This window comes from Eptatretus burgeri, chromosome 2, assembly GCF_056783735.1.
Source record: "Eptatretus burgeri isolate ZD-2024b chromosome 2, Ebu_testis_v1, whole genome shotgun sequence".
Taxonomy (NCBI): Eukaryota; Metazoa; Chordata; class Myxini; order Myxiniformes; family Myxinidae; genus Eptatretus; species Eptatretus burgeri.
Genome location: NC_140962.1, coordinates 2,330,380 through 2,345,881, shown reverse-complemented (window position 1 = coordinate 2,345,881; position 15,502 = coordinate 2,330,380). Strand labels below are relative to the sequence as shown.

Below are 15,502 nucleotides of genomic sequence, written 5' to 3'. Positions count from 1 at the left end.
TCGACTTCGGACACGGGCCACTTTAAGCGACCCGTCCCGTACTATCGGGATAACCGAGCGGTGTTATTCGTCGGCCTCGACGGTTCGATTAATTATCGGGCGTTTTAGCCCACGACCAACCCTTTACGTGAAGCAAGATGGAGATTCAATGAAACAAAAGATGAAGCGAAGCAGGAAAACAGTTCAACAATAAGCACATTTATTTCGCGATGAACGGAAAGCACACATATACAATTACACCAAAAGCAAATGTAAAAGAAGAAGACAATGCAATATTACACAAAAAGCAAATGCAACAATGCAGATCTATCCGACTACCGGGCACACGGCAACACTTATACAATTTTACTTCACAGACGGCGCCGACAACACATATTCCCAAAGCAAAAGAAAAGAAACACCCTCCAGGATGAGGGAGGTAGACGGGCCTGGGGCCGAGACCGTGTCGGGCCTACCCGTCTGATGATGAGACGCGGAGCGGCGGTGGTGCCTCAACTCCGCGGGCCTCGCGGACAGTGTCTGGTAGGGGGTGGGAAGGGGGCCCCCTTTGTCGCACTATCTCAGCGCGGGGGGAAACAGGAGGGGGTTGCTGATGCTCGGGGGAAGGAGGATATAACCGTCTCGGGTCCCGCGGCGAGCGTCTCCTCCTCCACCTCGGTCGCGTTGCTGGTCTCTCCCTGTGCCGCTCCCGGCACCGACGCAAGCACCCCCTCGTCCGCCTTCGCCGCCGTCACCTCTCCACAGCTCCATCCTCTTCACTCTGACTCGTACCACTTCTTTCCAGCTCCACCGACGACTCTCTTGAACTCCGCACACTCAACTCAACTTCCAACTGAACTCTTCTTGACTGACGAACGCAGCCGTTTTTATAAGCCCGGTGGCTTCGCTCTTTCACCCTTGACCCTCTGCCTCCGACCCTTCACCTCTCTTGCTGGCTCCCCATTGGCCCGAGGAAAAGTGGGCGTGAATGCTTTTTGATCCATGAATTTGCATATAGCGACCGCCCTCCAACGCCCTGGAGGCGGGGCCAAATCGCCCCTCGCTCACCGATTGGACGGAACAAAAGTGGGCGTGAGTCGTTTTTGATCCGTTTTCTGCGGAAAGTCCGTGATGTTTTTGAACACGCTGCTCAGTGCGCGCCCCGCACGAGTCCAGCATCGGTGCCCACGAGTGGCGCGAGATGGTGTGGATGCGATGGTGGCGAGCTGCGACGGTAAAGGTCGTGGCGGTTGTGGTGAAGCGGCGTTGTGGTTGGTGGTTGTTGTTGTGAAGCGGCGTTGTGGTTGGTGGTTGTTATTGTGAAGCGGCGTTGTGGTTGGTGGTTGTTGTTGTGATGGCTGTTGAGACGTGGTTGGTGGTGGTAATAATGGCGGCTGGTCCAAAATAAAGATAGTAAAAGAAAAACGGCTATCCTGAAGAGTCGCAGCCCGACTGATTGACATTTATTCCCTCTAGACAACGGGTTTGGGCCTAACTACACATATACTTACCGAGATATCTCACCTAAGGGACCTGAATGGTGGTTTGTGAATTTCGTCAACCACAACACTACCCCCTCCCCTTTTTACAGACTCGTCCCGAGTCGTCAAATTTTCGTGTGCCATCATGTGTAGTTTTCCCCAAGTACATTTTACCTACGGATCCCTGAGTGCGACATTCATGGTATTCGTGTCCCCAAAATAAATAACCTAAGGGCTGAGTAACTACCTAAACAAACTCACTCACACGGACGACTTAAATAAAATTGCCGGCGCTAAGACAGACATGCCGGGGGCGCACTCATATGTACAGTACATCTTAACCTTAACTTACAAATTTTACACTAAACCATGGCCCAGGATCAATGAACTCTGCAAAAAGAAAGCAGTTAGCAGGGAGCCAGGCTGCCCGCATGCAGTCTCTGGCTCAAACAATGCAGGTGACAGGGAACGTGGCCGGCTGCTCACACGCAGTCCAAGGCCTTCCCTTTTGAACTGAACGCAGTGAACCACAACGGTGCATGGGCTGCACAAACGTGGTCTCCGTGCCAGCTCAAGTGGCACACGCAATGAACACAACGAATGGATGGATGAATGGTTGGACGCAAACACGGTGCACGGGCCGCCACTGCAGGCCCGTGTTGTAGCTGCCAACAGGGCAGTTCCCGCAGCTTGCAAACTGTTGCCTTGATCCTGGCGCACATGGCAATGAACAGGGGGGGCAAAGCAAAAATTGAACGGGGGCTGGTGAGCAGGGGCAGTGGGCATGGCATGGCAAAGGCAGCAGGCGAACACAGCCCGCAGAAGAAGGCCGCTGCAGGCAAACACAGCCGGCAGATGAACTGGCCGGCACAGGCCTTGAAGTACCACAGCTGCAGACGATCCAGCCGGCACAGGCCTTGCATCAAAACAACAGCTGCCGATGAAGTGGGCCGGCACAGGCCTTGAAGAAAAACAGCCAGCCGGCAGATGAAGTGGGCCGGCACAGGCCTTACAGCAACACAGCCAGCAGATGAAGCTGGCCAGCCTTTGCCGTTCAGTGGAGGTTGGTGGAGGGAGTGCGGTGGTGCTGGTCACTCGGAAGGCGGGCTCGGACCTACCCTACGGTCTCCCTCCCAACCTATCGCCTTTGCCTGTCACTGTCCATACCCACTCCCTTAATTTGTCCAAACCCCAATTTAGCCCCAACTTATTTTTTTATTTTTACTTCCCCACTATAAATCGTCCCCTAACCCCCTGTACTGTCCTTGTTCGGCTAACCTATTCTGTCACCTAGCCTACTCCCAACCGCTACGTTCCCTTCCCGGAGGGGAGTAAGGGAGAGCTAACGTCCTGTGTCGAGGCCCAACTCAAGCCTCAGAATGGCCTCCCCAGAGTTCGGCGATCTATAACACAAAGTGGGTCCAGCGGCCCACAACGAGAGCGAGGGGATGGATGGTGCGGAGGGGTACACTTCCTAATCTACCCTAACCATTTAACTGTTAAACTACCCCGGGACTTTCAACAAGCGCCTCTCGCTTAAACTATTGGTTCTAACAACCCAGATTCCCGTCGCCTGTGTTGGTGTCCTCACAATTTCGGGCCTCGCCCCCCAATTTTCTCTCCGTGCCCTCACACGGTCTCATGGCTGGGACACGTGGCTCCCTTTGGCAGGCACGACCCTCTGCCGAATCTCCAGCTATGGCACCCCCGGGCACTACACTGCCTCCGAGCCTACCAGCTCCCTAACACCGGGGAGTGCCCCCCATGGCACCTCCCCTGAAACGCACACGTGGCTGGCTGGCTTCCCAGGCCCCTTTCCGAGGGTCACCCGTGCCCACAACACTGCCCACGCGGCTAATGGCGCCCCGGGCCCCCGCACCAAGCAGGCGCACCCGTGCCCACTACGCTATCCCGGCCCCCCATGGGCCCTTGGCCTACCACGGCCGACTAGCCTGGTGCCCGGGGTACCCACTCAGCGATACTCACCTTTCGCAGCCACGCTCCCAGCCCGTCAACAGGGCTCCTGCACCCCTCCAAACGGGTTTCGAGCCTACACTCCCACCAACAACAAAACAACCTCCATTTTTGTTAATTTGACTAACTCAGCTAACTCACTCTACACTGACCCCGGGGTCCCTTGGGCGGGAGTCACTCCTCCCCCCAATCACTCATCGCACCATGCATTCCGCATTCGCTCCATACACACAGACCCGCTGGCCTCACTCACTCACCAAGCACATGCTTCCACTTCACTCACCAACTCTTCAACACACTCACCGCTGAACTCTGCCATCCTTCTAACTACCTCGTGCTCCCACGTCGTCCCTTAAACTACAGCACGTTCCTTTTAACACTACGTAGCTAAACTACGTCAACTCTACACATCCAAAGGCTGTCACTGTCTCCAAATAAATCATTTTATTTCCCAACCTAAAGCTCATCTAAATCCCTCTACCTAATCCATTCCACGGACTCCATGAGGACTTACCCCTGCCCCATGAAGTCGGTCTAACTAAGCTAACCCTTCCCCCTAACTAGTTTTCATCCTGTGCCCAGGTGAAGGGGGTCTTCCACCCCTTACCCAAGAATCCTGTGCACCCGAAAGTGAGGCTTGCTTTTTCTTTTTTTTCATGCGCAGCACCAGCGCGGCAACTCGCGCACTTTGCACCTGCCCGTGACGTCATGCAGCTGCACGTGTTCCTCGTCCCTCCTTGGACGGTACCATCCGGCAGGGATACCCCTCCTGCCGGATTCCAACCCCACGTGCAGCCATGACGTCACCGTGCGCAGAAAAAAAAAACAAGCCCCACGTCTCGAGGGGTTCCCCACGCGAACACATGTGCTTTGCCCGTTGGGGCTTAACACACACGATCGCGTGGAGAACCCGTCCGGTCCAAATCCGAAATCCTGCCTAAACTTTGTCCGTCCGCGGGATCGGCAAATCCACCGGGTGCGTTGCCGGACCGGGACTTCACTCTCGCAAGCGAGCACGTGGGGGCCTCGTGCGTTGCACAGCACGGACCTCGTGCTCACTGCTGGGTGAACCCGGCACGGTCCCCGAAACAGCTACAGCCGCTACTCGGCTTTCTTTCCTCACATGTCGCCGTCGTCGCCATTCCACACACGAACTCCCAAGTGTTACGACGCTCACACTCCACACCATTACATTCACACCAGGAGACGCGGCTGCGTGCTCCCGCATGCCAACCGACATCTCCCTTACATACCGCTCTCTCTCACACACGGTCTCCCTTGCATAAACCATACCACTCAGACGTGGTGCTCCGTTCACTCGCGGCCTTCCACTCACTCGTGCCACACTCATACACCGTGCCTCACTCACACACCGTGCCTCACTCACACACGCGGGGGCACTCACCCGCGGTTCCTCACTCAATTGCGGTTCCCCTTTTACACACGGCGTGCTGGGAAGCACGTACACCGGCACAATCGCCAACACACCACTCACACACGGGGTCGCTTCCACACACGGGGACGCACTCACACCTTGCACCACACACACAGGGACAACCACACTGGGGATTTGTGTCCCCACAAGGGTCTCCGGGGCCTCTATACCCCCCAAGCTCTCCAAGCACCCGTTCGCTGCACTCCTCCCCTCGACCTCGCAAAGCACGACCGAACTCACCTGGTCGTGACTCGCCTCAAGGGGGCATACTCCCTCCCCTCGTTCCTGGAGGAGGCCATCCAGCTGCTCGCACCGGGCCTCCACCCAGTCCACCAGCTCACCCCCATTGTCCTCCACTACCTCCGTGTGTGTGTGTGTGTGCGTCACTTACCCCGTCTTCATCGTGTAGTCTTCCCTCTATTTTTTCTGTCTCCCGTGTCTCTATACATTTATAAGTTTCTGTTGTCCCCTCCGGTCTATTAGTCTCCGCTTCTTTCTGGCGTCTTTCCCTTATCTTTATGTAGGTCAACCTTGCTTTCTCCTTAAATCGCTCCCGTCCTTCCCTGTTTTTCACTCCTTGCTCTTTCACGATCTCCGCGTACCTCATCCTTGCTTTCCGTCTTAATTGTTCTCTTCTCTCCCTCGCAATTCCTTTCACCTCGTCTCTTGTCTCCCGTGTCTCTATACATTTTCTCTCCTTGTTCCTTATTTCTGTCTCTTCCTGGTTCCTTTTTCCTTCCCATCTGAGTCGTTCTTTCTCTCTGAGCCCCATTAGCTGTTCGTTCTCCCTCCGGAGCTCCTCAATCTCCGTTGACCAGTTTCGCTCTCCGTTTTAGTTGTTCAATTTCACACTCATATAGTTGTTGTTTTCTCTCCCACTGTTCCTCCTGCTCTTTGTTTTCCAATCTCATCGTTTCTTTCAATTGGCTCATTTCCTTCCTGTGTTTCATTCGCTGTTCTCTCACTACTCTTCCTCGTTTCCTCTCCTATCTTTCCTTATCCAGTTTCATGGTTTTCTTCATTTGGTTAATCTCCTTTTTGTGTTTCATTTGCTGCTGTCTCATTACTCTTCCTCGTTTCCTCTCCTGTCTTTCCTTATCCAGTTTCATGGTTTTCTTCATTTGGTTCATCTCCATTTTGTGTTTCATTTGCTGCTGTCTAATTACTCTTCCTCGTTTCCTCTCCTGTCTTTCCTTATCCAGTTTCATGGTTTTCTTCATTTGGTTCATCTCCATTTTGTGTTTCATTCGCTGTTCTTTGTCTATCTCCTCGTACTCCAGCCTCAGCTTTTCTTTCAATTGGTCAACCTCAGATTCATGTTCTTTTTGTTTTCTATTCCATTGTTCCTCTCGTTCTTCCCTCTCCAATCTCCTTGTGTCCTTCAATCTCCTGATTTCTCCTTCCTGCTTCATTCCTTGCTCCTTCAACTTCTCATCGTATTCCAACCTATTTTTTTCCTTTTGTCGTTCAGTTTCAAATTCATACTCTTTCAGTTTTTTATTCCACTGTCTCTCTTGTTCCTCGTTCTGCAATCTCATCGTTTCCTTCAATTGACGGATTTCTTTCTCCTGTCTCATTCCTTGTTCTTTGTATTTCCTATTCCACTGTCTCCCTTGTTCCTCATTCTGCAATCTCGTTATTTTTTTCAGTTGGCTGACTTCCTTCTCCTGTCTGATTTGTTCTTCCTTCATTACTCTTTTTTGCATCTCATTCTGCAATCTCGTGGTTTCCTTCAGTTGGCTGATTTCCTTCTCCTGTCTCATTCCTTGTTCTTTCAGTACTCTTTCTTGTTCCTCATTCTGTAATCTGGCCTTCGCTTCCAGCTGTTCGATCTGTACAGTGTGGTTTCTTAAAGTTTCATTTTCCGTTCTCTTCCTTTCCTCTTTTAACACTCTCAGTTCGTTTTGTAGTTCCCTCTCTTTGTTCTGGTGTTTCTGTAACTCAGAAGCTTTCTTTTCCAATTCCTTTCTCATCTCCGCACACTCCGACTTTGCTTTGGCTTCTAATTGTTCAATCTGCTCAGTGTGGTTCCTTAACGTTTCATTCTCTGTTCTCTTCCTTTCCTCTTTTAACATCCTCAGTTCGTCTTGTAATCCTCTTTCTTTGTTTTCGTGTTTCAGTATCTCAGAAGTTTTTGTTTCCAATTCCTTTCTCAATTTGCGTGCTTCTTCACTCATTTCATCTCTTCTTTCCACCGCTTCCCTCCTCAATTCGTCCCTTTTTTTTACTGTATTCATTTAGTTTTTTCTGCCATTCCTTTCCCATTCTTATCTCCCCTTCCAGGATTTCTCTCTTAAACTGGCTTGCCCTTACCTCTCGCTTCAGTAGCTCCAATTCCCCATCTTGTTCGCGTTTTTCCTTTTCGAGCTTTGTTTTCCTTTCTCCTTCCTCCCTCAATTCTCCCTGCAGTTCTTCGAACTGTTCTGACTTTTCCAGCAATTCCTCCGCCCTTTCCTCAAGCTGTCTCTCTCCTCTTTTTATCTTCCATTCTAGGCTTTCTCTTTCCTGATTGCCTGTTCTTATCTCTTCCTTCAATTGTTCCAACTCCCCATCGTGTTCACATTTTTTCTCCTCCAACTGTATTTCCCTCACTCTCTCCTCCAGTTCTTTGAACCGCCTTGCTTGCTCCAATAATTTTTCCATTAATTGTTTTACTTCCAAGTCGTGCTCCTTTTGTTTCTTTTCGAGCTCGGTTTTCCATTCTTCCTCCCATTGTTTCCTTTCCTGGGAGATACCAATCTGCTGTTCCTCTATTCTTTTGTTCAGTTTGCTCTTCGCATATTCCAACTGACGGGTATAAAACACTACCAAATTCTTTTTCCCACGTAATTTGTCGACTCTATTGGCGAAGTCATGTTTTTGCCACCGATTTCGTTCCAGTAAATCGTCCAATCGCTGTGTCCCCCCCGTACACGTAATTTTTCTGAAGCGCGTCTGCGTGCCGTTGTGACTCGTCCACTCCACGTTGCACCTCCTCGATATATTCTTCATAACGCTTCACCTTTTCCAAGACATCCCCCAATTGTGCCTGAAGCCTGCCAATGCTCGCATCGTCATCCTGCCACGCCTGCCATGGCACATGCCGTGACCACGTGCCTTGAACCTGTGACTGGGAGCTCACGCCTCGTGCTGTGCCATTAATATCAGCCCGCTCCGTGCTGCACTGAGGTGCGATCGCGCTGCCATTGTGCGACTCCGTTTGCCGGCAAAGTTCGTGCTCAAGCCGCTCCCACTGACCACAGTTAGTGGTGGGGTTATAATTATAAAAAGAACCGACCTGGGCCATGGATCCTACATGACGACACATACCTTATACCCCCGGCTCCCGCTCGCCTTGAGACGCCATCTTATTTCTCGTGAAGGGTTAATTTAGCTCGCTCGTAATTTGGAGGGAATCGGGGGTCGCTCCTCTCACCCCTGGACCGATTCCCGTGAATTTAGCCGGAAACAGGAGAGCCCGTTTTCCCGTTCTCCCTATATGAGTTTATATCGCACGACCTGACACCAGTGTTGCGGATTCGCGCCCGCCGGCGTGCTGACGGCCACGTAACTCGAATCGCGGCACGTCGCCCACCGGACGGACAATCCAGTCGTGACCCTCTCGGACTAACGCCGGGAACCAGTCACGGGTGGACCTTTCGGTCTCACCACGATCGTGCCAATCGGCCCCCGCGTGGGATAGGGTTGCTCGCCAAATTCGACCTACCCACACGGAGGGTTCGACCTAAGTACCCACACGGAGGGTAGACCTAAGTACCCACACGGAGCCAAATTCGACCAAAGTACCCACACGGAGGGTAGACCGGGCGATCGCACCTCGCCGCAGGTCGACTTCGGACACGGGCCACTTTAAGCGACCCGTTCCGTACTATCGGGATAACCGAGCGGTGTTATTCGTCGGCCTCGACGGTTCGATTAATTATCGGGCGTTTTAGCCCATGACCAACCCTTTACGTGAAGCAAGATGGAGATTCAATGAAAGAAATGACAAAGCGAAGCGGGAAAACAGTTCAACAATAAGCACATTTATTTCGCGATGAACGGAAAGCACACATATACAATTACACCAAAAGCACATGTAAAAGAAGAAGACAATGCAATATTACACAAAAAGCAAATGCAACAATGCAGATCTATCCGACTACCGGGCACACGGCAACACTTATACAATTTTACTTCACAGACGGCGCCGACAACACATATTCCCAAAGCAAAAGAAAAGAGAACCACCCTCCAGGATGAGGGGGGTAGGCGGGCCTGGGGCCGAGACCGTGTCGGGCCTACCCGTCTGATGATGAGACGCGGAGCAGCGGTGGTGCCTCAACTCCGCGGGCCTCGCGGACAGTGTCTGGTAGGGGGTGGGAAGGGGGCCCCCTTTGTCGCACTATCTCAGCGCGGGGGGAAACAGGAGGGGGTTGCTGATGCTCGGGGGAAGGAGGATATAACCCTGTCTCGGGTCCCGCGGCGAGCGTCTCCTCCTCCACCTCGGTCGCGTTGCTGGCCTCTCCCTGTGCCGCTCCCGGCACCGACGCAAGCACCCCCTCGTCCGCCTTCGCTGCCGTCACCTCTCCACAGCTCCGTCCTCTTCACTCTGACTAGTACCACTTCTTTCCAGCTCCACCGACGACTCTCTTGAACTCCACACACTCAACTCAACTTCCAACTGAACTCTTCTTGACTGACGAACGCAGCCGTTTTTATAAGCCCCGTGGCTTCGCTCTTTCACCCTTGACCCTCTGCCTCTGACCCTTCACCTCTCTTGCTGGCTCCCCATTGGCCCGAGGAAAAGTGGGCGTGAATGCTTTTTGATCCATGAATTTGCATATAGCGACCGCCCTCCAACGCCCTGGAGGCGGGGCCAAATCGCCCCTCGCTCACCGATTGGATGGAACAAAAGTGGGCGTGAGTCGTTTTTGATCCGTTTTCTGCGGAAAGTCCGTGATGTTTTTGAACACGCTGCTCGGTGCGCGCCCCGCACGAGTCCAGCATCGGTGCCCACGAGTGGCGCGAGATGGTGTGGATGCGATGGTGGCGAGCTGCGACGGTAAAGGTCGTGGCGGTTGTGGTGAAGCGGCGTTGTGGTTGGTGGTTGTTGTTGTGAAGCGGAGTTGTGGTTGGTGGTTGTTATTGTGAAGCGGCGTTGTGGTTGGTGGTTGTTGTTGTGATGGCTGTTGAGACGTGGTTGGTGGTGGTAATAATGGCGGCTGGTCCAAAATAAAGATATTAAAAGAAAAACGGCTATCCTGAAGAGTCGCAGCCCGACTGATTGACATTTATTCCCTCTAGACAACGGGTTTGGGCCTAACTACACATATACTTACCGAGATATCTCACCTAACGGACCTGAATGGTGGTTTGTGAATTTCATCAACCACAACAATATATATATATATATATATATATATATATATATATATATATATATATATATATAGATATATATATATATATATATATATATATATATATATATATATATATATATATATATATATATATATATATATATATATATATATATATATATATATATATATATATATATATATATATATATATATATATATATATATATATATATATATATATATATATATATATATAGATATGAGCCTGGTGTTGGTGCAGTGGTTAGGGCAGCGGCTTGGGATCCAAAAGGTCCTGAGTTCAAGCCCCGTTGGGCCACTGAATTAATACACCAGGGGGTTGACTCAGCCTGTCATCCTTCCGAGGTCGGCGAAATGAGTACCAGTATACTGGACCGGTGTATACCCCGGTTAAAATAGGTGTACCATATCCCTGTGTCGTAAGAGGCGACCAGGGTTGCGTCAGGAAGGACATCCGGCGTAAAACATGTGCCAAATCTCTATGCGGATCATACGGATGATCCGCTGTGGCGACCCCTAACGGGAGCAGCCGAAAGAAGAAGAAGATGTATATATACAGTGGGGAGAACAAGTATTTGATACACTGCCGATTTTGCAGGTTTTCCCACTTACAAAGCACGTAGAGGTCTGTAATTTTTATCAGAGGTACACTTCAACTGTGAAAGACAGAATCTAAAATAAAAATCTTGAAAATCACATTGTATGATTTTTAAATAATTAATTTGCATTTTATTGCATGAAATAAGTATTTGATGCATCAGAAAAACTGAATTTAATATTTCGTACAGAAACCTTTGTTTGCAATTACAGAGATCAGACGTTTCCTGTAGTTCTTAACCAGGTTTGCACAGACTGCAGCAGGGATTTTGGCCCACTCCTCCATACAGATCTTCTCCAGATCCTTCAGGTTTCAGGGCTGTCGCTGGGCAACACAGACCTTCAGCTCCCTCCAAAGATTTTCTATCGGGTTCAGGTCTGGAGACTGGCGAGGCTACTCCAGGACCTTGAGATGCTTCTTATGGAGCCACTCCTTAGTTGCCCTGGCTGTGTGTTTCGGGTCGTTGTCATGCTGGAAGACCCAGCCACGCCCCATCTTCAATGCTCTTTTTGAGGGAAGGAGGTTGTTGGCCATGCTCATGTGATACATGGCCCCATCCATCCTCCCCTCAATACGGTGCAGTCGTCCTGTCCCCTTTGCAGAAAGGCATCCGCAAATAATGATGTTTCCACCTCCATGCTTCACGGTTGGGATGGTGTTCTTGGGGTTGTACTCATCCTTCTTCTTCCTCCAAACACAGCGAGTGGAGTTCAAACCAAAAAGCTCTATTTTGGTCTCATCAGACCACATGACCTTCTCCCATTCCTCTTCTGGATCATCCAGATGGTCATTGGCAAACTTCAGACAGGCCTGGATATGCGCTGGCTTGAGCAGAGGGAGCTTGCGTGCGCTGCAGGATTTTAATCCATAACAGCGTAGTGTGCTACTGATGGTTTATTTTGATTCTGTGGTCCCAGCTCTCTTCAGGTCATTGACCTGGTCCTGCCGTGTAGTTCTGGGCTGATCCCTCACCTTTCTCATGATCAATGAGGCTCCACGAGGTGAGATCTTGCATGGAGCCCCAGACCAAGGGAGATTGACTGTTATCTTGAACTTCTTTCATTTTCAAATAATTGCGCCAACAGTTGTTGCCTTCTCACCAAGCTGCTTGCCTATTGTCCTGTAGCCCATCCCAGCCTTGTGCAAGTCTACAATTTTGTCCCTGATGTCCTTTGACAGCTCTCTGGTCTTACCCATTGTGGAGAGGTTGGAGTCTGATTGATTGAATGTGGACAGCTGTCTTTTATGCAGATAAAGAGTTCAAACAGGTGCAGTTAATACAGGTAATTCAAATAGGTGCAGTTAATACAGGTAATTGAAACAGGTGAGGTTAATACAGGTCATGAGTGGAGAATGGGAGGGTTTTTAAAGGCAAAACTAACAGGTCTGTGAGAGCTGGAATTCTTACTGGTTAGTAGGTGATCAAATACTTATTTCAGGCAATAAAATGCAAATTAATTATTTTAAAATCATACAATGTGATTTTCAGGATTTTTGTTTTAGATTCCATCTTTCACAGTTGAAGTGTACCTATGATAAAATTACAGACCTCTATGTGTTTTGTAAGTGGGAAAACCTGCAAAATCGGCAGTGTATCAAATACTTGTTCTCCCCACTGTATACACTGTTACTCAGCTTGGCCCAGAGCTGGTCCTTGGCAAACATGGAATGGGGAGCACTTCCACAAGCACGTGCACATGTGCACAAATGGCGCTGTCACTTCTCCAGTGGCAGTGCAGATGTATGCCGGCCATCCTCGAGCAGCTTTCCACACGAAGGCTCAAAATGTGCCAGCCTTCCTCTTTCCAAAGGTGCCACCAGCCTCGTGCATTCCTCACACCGACCTCGTGCATGCGCTTTGCTGATCTCCCGTTCGATCCAGACGGAAGCCTTCCACAATGCACATGTGAGACCCATCTCCTGTCCTATGCAATGGTCTGAAACTCCTCACAATTGCCAGCCTCTCCTCTTGCTCTCTCTCCCCTGTGCTTTCTTCCTCCTCCGCCTCTGGGGCGTGGCCTGCTCGCTCCAAAACCCGGGAAGGTGGCAACCAGCTTCTCCTGCTCAGCCAGCTTCTGACGTCACACCCAATCGTCCTTCGGGGGCGTGACTTCGCTTCTTGTCAACCGTTGAAGGTGGGGCTTTCTGCCCTTTTGTTTTTATATTTCAAACCAGGCAATAAAGGTGAGAAACACGTCCCTGAAATCACAAAGGGAAATCACGTACTGGGGAACTTATTCTTACTCCCGAAGCGAATTAACACTGCACCACCCCTCATGCAGTGACACGCAACACTTAAGCTCACAGATTCCCGACTTACTACATCGAGATGCTGTCCACTCATCCACAGACCAAGCAACTCTACACAATGCTAAATTCCTTATTAAATTCTTCCATCTACCCCCCACAACTGTAACAAGATATACATATTTGTATATATACATATATATTATATCTATATACATATACATATAGAAATATATATACATATACATATTGTTGTGGGCCGGTGGCGAGAACAAACACTAGGTGGGGGAGGTTACGCCGTCTCCCACCAGACTCCCCGGAATTGTCGGCCGTCGCTCCGGATAGTTCTGTGAGCTGGCGGGTCGCTGAACCGACCGAGGAGGCCAATATCTCATCCACGTAGCATAGGGTCTGTTTGCCTAAAGCCAATTTACCGAAGTAGCTACGCGATTTAAACTACCGGGGAAGCCACGCCCTCAGAACGCCTGGTCAAACAGGATTTACTCTACCGGCAGCGATAGATTCACACAACCGTCTACCGCTTTGCCACCTACCTTTCCGGCTCATTGCAGTCGAGCGGGGCCTGCCCAGGACGTCCCGGCTATGATCGACTGATTACCGGGGATGAACCCCCGCTTATACTCAGACCCGGACCATGCTAGACCAATGTAAGAAGGGACAGAGATGGACTGGGAACATTTCTAATAAATTTATTAACAGTAAATAAAGACAAAGCCAAGACTTGGCGTGAATATGCAAGCAGGGAAATATTTACGATAAGCAAAACACTTACTGAGTTCTATTTAAAGACGGGCCCACACGCAGACACACACACACAAAAAGAAAAGAAACCCCAGAGTCTGTATTTGATCCTCGCAGCCGTGAAGAGAAACAACCTGGGGGTCAGAGTTTGGTGGGTACCTGGTCGTCAGAGGGAAAGCATGCTCTGTAGTGCGGCACCTGCCAAAGGTTGTCGGTTTGGTCCCAGTCGCACGTGTGGGACTCGTGGCTCATGGCAGAGCTCGCGTGGCGAATAGTCGGAGTCCACAGAACTCCTCTCCCCGTAACAGCCACCGTGAAGAACGAACCAGACTGCTCACAGCCACCGTGAACAAAAACTGCCTGACCCAACCACCGTGAAAACTCCTCCTTACTCAGAGAGTCTCGGAGATATATCTCCTCCCACCACGGGGAGGGGCTCTTGGCGAAAAACGCCTTGCTGTCCGCCCCTCATTGGACAGGGTCCTACGGCCCACCTTTCTGGGGCGGGGCCTTGGCCCCTGCCAGGAAAACCCAACCGCTCTTTCCACACGGGGTCAAACTTGATGAGTAACAGTATAAACGTTGCAAAGGTACGTTGGTGGTGCAGCCGGTTGGCGGTGGATCGTGATGGGCCGAGGGGTCATGCAGATGGCTTGTTGGTTGTGAGATGTAAAGATTTAATAACCGAACTAAAAGAAGTCGCATCGCACGTTTTTAATTCTCCTACTAGACAAAAGGAAAGGGATCTGACTACACATGGACTTAACGGGATAACTGACTTTTGGGACCTGTATGTTGAATGCAAATGGTTTCCAGATCCGTAACAATATATATTATATCTATATACAATTTTATATATATATATATATATATATATATATATATATATATATATATATATATATATATTATATCTATATGCAATTATATATATATATATTTATATATATTATATCTATATGCAATTATATATATATATATTTATATATATTATATCTATATGCAATTATATATATATATATATATATATATATATATATATATATATATATATATATATATATATATATATATATATATATATATATATATATATATACATACAGTATTTTGTGTTCAGTCAGGTCCCAGTTGTGGGAAAATGCAAGATGCCACCCTGGCATGTGAGTACATGTAATATATAAAAGAGCTCGGTCTCGGCGTGCCTGTGTGCATGCATCCATCCATTTGTCAACTCGGCTGCTTATCATTACTAATTCGCATAAGTCCAAATTGACCCAGCGATATCTAATCTGACTGGGTTTTCACTATTTTAGCCATTGTTTAGCGACTCGGTTTCCGCATCCCCTAAAATGTTCCAACAAACTTGGTAGCTGCCGCTTCTTTGACTTTTGATAAGACTGGTGTACTTCCCAAATTGGAAAGGTCCTGGAATCTCTGGGCTTTCTGCATCAGTATTCGAAAGATGGTCCGCTTTCCATCTGCAAAGAAAGAGCTGAATGTATCACATCCAGTCATGTAATGCACAGAGAGCAATATATTTACCCCACACGTGTGAAGCCAAAAGGTGAGTTAAGCAATTGGTCACGCACGTATGTACGTCGTGTCTGCAGTTTGTTAAGAATGTACATCGAATACC

The 15,502-nt window shown here is 49.3% G+C and overlaps 1 protein-coding gene across 7 annotated transcripts in view; it reads right to left on the bottom strand.

Annotated features, from left to right (window-relative positions):
• Nucleotides 1-15,502, bottom strand: part of LOC147031265 (neuroligin-3-like) — a 374,881-nt gene that overhangs the window by 344,534 nt on the left and 14,845 nt on the right. The window lies entirely within an intron of this gene.